This window comes from Dipodomys spectabilis, unplaced genomic scaffold (assembly GCF_019054845.1).
Source record: "Dipodomys spectabilis isolate Male_0828 unplaced genomic scaffold, ASM1905484v1 ptg000362l, whole genome shotgun sequence".
NCBI lineage: Eukaryota > Metazoa > Chordata > Mammalia > Rodentia > Heteromyidae > Dipodomys > Dipodomys spectabilis.
Window position 1 is genome coordinate 891,725 of NW_024871039.1, and position 6,104 is coordinate 897,828.

General features: G+C 32.7%; 2 pseudogenes; one reads left to right on the plus strand and one right to left on the minus strand.

The window, feature by feature from the left end:
• Positions 1 to 750: 750 nt before the first annotated feature.
• Positions 751 to 1,469, plus strand: LOC122095796 (annotated as a pseudogene).
• Positions 1,470 to 2,115: 646 nt separating this feature from the next.
• LOC122095828 lies at positions 2,116 to 2,212 on the minus strand (annotated as a pseudogene).
• Between the last annotated feature and the right edge of the window lie 3,892 nt (positions 2,213 to 6,104).

Here is a 6,104-nt window from a genome sequence, read left to right on the forward strand (position 1 = left end):
AAATGTATTCGTAGTCCTTTGCTATCAATTAAATCTCACCTTTTCTTCTTGGAGTATATAATGATCAAAACAATAATTCAGAATCAGCACGCAATAGTTAAGATTCACGCTTCCAGTGCAAGTGGATCACCAGTAAAGAAACCTCAATACCATTTTCCACAAAGTTTTGTCACAGATACAATTGGCCTGCCTTTTCGAGCTGCTTTCTTAGTCTAGACCTATTCCTTCATTCGACATAAAAGTGTGATTCAAATTATCTATTATTAGAATTATCAAGGATTTAGAAACTTGCCTGTAATTTGGTCAAAGCTATGTGTCTTTGTGTAGGCTACTAAAAATGTATTTACTAACTTCAAGTAAATACGTAAATTCTATTTACATCTTTTTTAAAATAAAATTGTTTGCTCTATAACTTGATCAGAGGCATGGATTTTGTGGCTAGCTAGGTCATTGCACATCTCTGTGTCTCTTCCTCTCTCTCTTTCATGGTTCTCATAGATAATATGACTGCTCCATAATTATCCTAATTTAATTTTCTTTAACATTTTTGGTTTCATCATTTCACTTTCTGCTCTGCCATTTCTCAAACCATTTAAATAGAAGACATTATTTCATATTTTATCATTCCTAGAATAAGCTGCACATGAAGACACCACTGGTCCTCATTTTCAGTCTGTACCTTTGAATACAAAGGAACATCTTTCCTCTGCTCTCTCTACTGTCCAGTTAGAATAATTTAGATTAGTAAAAATGGAAAAAGAGAAAATAAATCATGGTTAAAATAAAACAGATGCAGAAAATTCACCGGATTTTTCTGACCAGTTCAACCAACTTGAACTATTGTAAAAACATGGACACCTCATTCTCACTGGTACTCAACGTGTCTGGTTCGACAATTCTGATGAAGACGAGGAACAAGATGAAAAAGTGAGGAATGGTATCAATTGCATGAAAAAATTGGAAAAGGATCCAAGCAAATTTCTTCTTTGGGCTGCTGAAAATAATCTACTTACTACAGAGCAGAGAATACTTTCCAAAAAGGCCACTCATGTGAATACTAGGGATGACGATGAGCATACCCCTCTTCATCGGGAAGCCTACAATGTACATTTACACATTGTCCGTGAGTTGGTGGCACAAGCGGCAGATATTCCTACAGTAAGTGTGGATGGCTGGACACCCATGCACAGTGCTTTTAAGTGGAATAATACCAGAGAGTCTTCTTTATGACTTCATCATGATGCAGATAAGAATGCCCAAGCAAAAAGCCTCTTGATTCCTTTGCATTTGCTGCTGGGAACAGAGATACCAAAGATACTCTGGATCTCCTTCTCTTGAACCATTATATAAAACCAGGTCTGAAGAACAACTTGGAAGAAATGGCATTTGATATTGTCAAAAGACTAAGTATGTATCACTACCTTTTCCAAGTTGTGGAAGGCTATACAAATTGTTCTCTTAAGTCATAATGGTTTGCTTAAGTTTCTGAAATTTAAAAAATGCCAGCTCATCCTTTGTGTCCATACAAAATATTTTCACAATACAAAGTAATAACAATAACTTACTGTAAAAATTCATGGGTTCCATGGTACTCTTCCACGGGAATTGCCTGATTTTGATGCCAAAATATATTCAAGAGTTGTTTGTATATATCTATAATGATTTCTACAGAGTTTGTGATTTTTTTTAATCAGAAATATTTTTAACTTATCTGTTGAAATAAGTAGTACAGAAACTAAAGATATTTCTGGTGCTTGTCTGAAAAAGTATATTTTAAAATATTCTATATTCTATATAATATTCTATATTCTATATAATACTTTGAATTCTACATCATTTTATAATATAGGTACATTAATAAATGTGTCCTTTCAGATTGCATTCAATATTGAAACAGTTTAAAATTCCCTTTTTTCCCTAGGTCCTTATAGTATTTTATTTCTTTGAGATAAAATGAAAATGTTGTCTAATTTTAAATGTTTTGTAAAGGTTATGCTATGTGAAGACCTTTCTAAGGTGAAGATTTAATACAGTGATGTCAAACTAACATTAAATTCTATGATTTACGTGTATTGTTACTTGTAGTTTTGTAATCAACTTTTTACTTACTGAATAAAAAATATGGAATATTTCACAAATTTTCATATCATCCTCGTGCAAGTGCCATGTTAATCTCTGTATTGTAATTTGGGTATATATGCTGCTGAAGCATGTAGTATCCTCTAAATTTAAGTAGTTAATTATGCAACCTTTATACAGGCTTATATCATTGGGTGCATATTTGTAACAAGAAATATTATTGTTCCTAACAATGCTATTGAACTTATTTCCCTAAATTTCTACGTATAGTTGAAAAAATCATATGGTTTGGTCGATTGCTCACATTTGCAATTTTTTGTCAATGACTATTTTAATTCTTTTTCATTTTAGATTTGATCATACTTTGAAGCATTTCTAGCTAGGTTCAAAGGTGATGGCTTTTTCAAGTACTTATTTATACAACTGAGTTAGATTTGTGGAGCTAATGGATTCAAAGTAATCCTTGCTTAAGAGCTACTTCTAAAGTTCTTAAGCTTAAATTTTCCCAAATGAGGTCTTACTGGCACAAATGTGTATCTACCCTTTATCCTTCTTCCATTTAGAAACAGACTAACCATTACATCTTACCCTGACAGCATAGATTGTCTTACTCGAACAAAACTAATATTAGTTACAAAGAATCATAGAGAGATGAACACTTCAGACAGAAATGTTCAGACTAGAAGGTATTTTATCAAAATATAATTGTTCATTATACCTACCATTTCAAAAGTAGCTAACGCAAAGAAGGTGGAAAATTTGTCCCTTTGCATGATTACCTAATGTCCTGGAGGAACTTACACGACTGCCTTTCTATCACCAAATATTTTCATATTTGCAGGAGAAGTCCATATGTTTCTCCTGGTTATTAGGCCTTAAATTGGTAATGTTTTAATCACAGTGCTTCTTCTTGCCTCTAGGCTATAAATCTACAAATGACAAAGCTATAGGTCTAACTCTACCAAACACTGAGGTAGAGATAAGGGAATAATAATTTAAAACAGAGTTGCTTTTGACACCATAACCACATTAGAACAATGCAAAACACGTGCCCTTTTTTATTATATTATATATAGTTCTATATTTTATATTTGTATGTGCTGATTAGAATATAAAAAGTGTCAATGCAATGTCTTTAGTGTAAACTTGTACTACCTTCTGTGTTCTTGGTTTACTGAATTCACATGTAAAAAATACAATGTTGTTTTCCTCTAATCTATTAGGGATTTACTCTGCTGCCTTTTTTTTGTTTTAACTCCGTGGTCCCAAACTGTTTTTTCCCATATTTCTGAAGCATTCCTACTCATTATACCCAAAGTTTGCTGATATGATCTCTAAAATATATTATACTTCTGCAGGTCCCTTGGGTCTTCGGATCCCTGGTCCCAGTTACATGCATCATCAGATAACAGGGGCAAGTCTTCTCATCTAGGCCCATGCAACATGCCAAATGAAAGTAATTGAACAGCCATCTCGATTTCTCATTTCTTATAATATTTCAGGGCCCTAATTCCTTGAGATGCAGGAATTAGCAGTAAGCAATTGTGAAATGCAAGTCAACTTAAAATGAGAACACAAAATCGGAGAGAAAGTACTGTAATTCAAACTTTCAATTTACAGATGACCAGCCCATGTGAGTGAATGAGATAACAAAGTGTCACAAGAGTATTTTTAATAACCCTCCCCTAATGATTAATGAAAGACTTCAGTCCAGTATAAGTGGTTAAAAAAATAGTTCCTGGAAGGATAGATCCATAATTGGTCTACTGAGGCCAGGAAAACTTTATTTAGAGGTCAAAAGTAATTCAGAAAAACATTAATTGAGAAGATTTTCAGTGCTTCAAAACACTGGTACTTCAGTAAAAATTGCTTCTGTGGTATAAAAATGTTGTCATTCTCAAACCAATGATAACCTACATTTAATCTCCTAAAAGTGTATTGCTTTTCAAATAAACTTTTTAAAATCACATTCGCAAAATAACATTTGACATGTAGATGATACTTAGTGACATTACAAGTTTTTCAAGTGTAGAGAGCAGGTTACAATAGACTTGATTTATTTACTCAGCACTACTAACAAACAGGTTCAACCATTCATTAAATTGTAGAAATCGTATCACAAACCATTTGTGTTGTTCAGTAGGTGCTTCACAGAAATGTGTTAAATAGATCAGTATCCCATATTTCAAACCCAAACTTTAGCTAATAAATTCCATCATTTAATAAGGTACATTTTAAAAAGTCACAGATAGTTGCGTTTTTTATGTTTTCCCTATATGTCTAACATATAAAAATATGACTTAATGTATTGAATATGGGAACTCATCAGGCATGTGACAAACACAAAATCTGTCTTCTATTTTTATTTATTCCTCTATAGTAGTAAATTTTAGTTTTCTTCTTTTTCCAAAACTTATGGGTAGTAGAAATTTTATCTCAGGTGAAAGAAAATAATCACAAATATTGTACAAAGCCATTTATAAAAATTTGTAGTTAGGAATACATTCTAAGCCATTCTTAAACTTTCTTGTTAACTAAAGATGAATCGTCCAAATGGATGAGAATTAAATCATGTTTAGGTGCTTTACATCTCCTGTCTTCAAATTGTTATTGCAGATGAATGAGTTATTTAAATATAAGCTGACACCAGTTCAAGTATATATAGGATTGAAACTCCGTGTTTTGTATATAAACCTTTCAGAGTATTAACAGACAGTTTCGCAGAATGACTATCAGGAAGTTGAAACCAGAGAGGAATAATAGTAAAGACATAGAATGAATGAAAAATGGAGCAAGGGACAAATAAAATTAGAATACTCAATGTACACATATGATAAAGGAAGTGATAAATCTGAAATAAATCTTGGAGAAGGAGTTGGTTGAGAATGATAGAAGAAGTGACTCTGATCCAGGAGCAATGAACAATTAAGTGGACATATTTAATTGTAACACACTTGCACAATCTTTTGAAATTCATTTAAATAACACAAAAAAAAACCAAAAACACACAAAAATCACAACCAAACAGCAATCTCTAGAGAGTATGAATATGACATCTCAAATTTTAAGCAGTTAATGAAAAGCAGTCTTGGGAAAAGCAAACTAAGCTGTCCAAAAAGGGCTGTTAGGGGTAGGGGAGAATTTTGAACAGATTTAAATAGACTGTCTAAGGATATGAATCACTGACATCTGCTGCAAATATTATCTTTCTTCTGTGAGTTCTCTTTGTCTTAAATGGATTCTCCAGTCCTGAGACACATTTGATAGCTTGTGAAGATAGAAAGGAAGAAACAAGATCAAGAACCCATTATTCCAATGGAGAGAAAACAATCCTCAATGTTTCCTCTCATTTCTCTTTATACTCTTTCTTCATAATTTTAAGTCAATTGATTTTGAATTACATTTTTCCTTCTTTGTTATGACAAAGTAATTGGTCAAAATAATTCACTAAATATCATTGGCCATTTTTTCTGTCATGCTATTTACATGTCCAAGCAAGTCTATTAAACATCCCCCTTGCATTCGGGTGCCACAAAAACCCAACATCTATGTTAATGAGGACAAATTCTAATGTAATACTTTGTCTCCAAAAAAAACCAGTCCAAGAAGCTGTGATAACAAATATTTGGCTATACATTTTTTTCTTTTACCTTGAAAGTCTTCTTGTGTCTAAAGTGCCTACAAAAATAAGTACTCCACCGCTTTTTGGTTCAATCACTTCTACCCTCAAAGACATATTTTGTAAAAAGATCCTTAGAGGAAACCAAAGAATACTCCACTTTTTATCTTCTCTCTTAAACCTCTCCTTAGATACCATATCAGGAACAGTGAAGTTATTCTTTGCAAAATTAATTCAATAGACTCTCTTTCTCTTGGTTTTGCATTTGCTCAACAAGATGTATGGAGGAGAATAGAGTTAAATCATCCATACCTTGATGACAGTCTGTTACAAAGGACAATGCTTCTATGTCCTACTTCTATGCCCTCCTCTTAGCTCTTGCATGATTTCCAATTAATCACAGCTT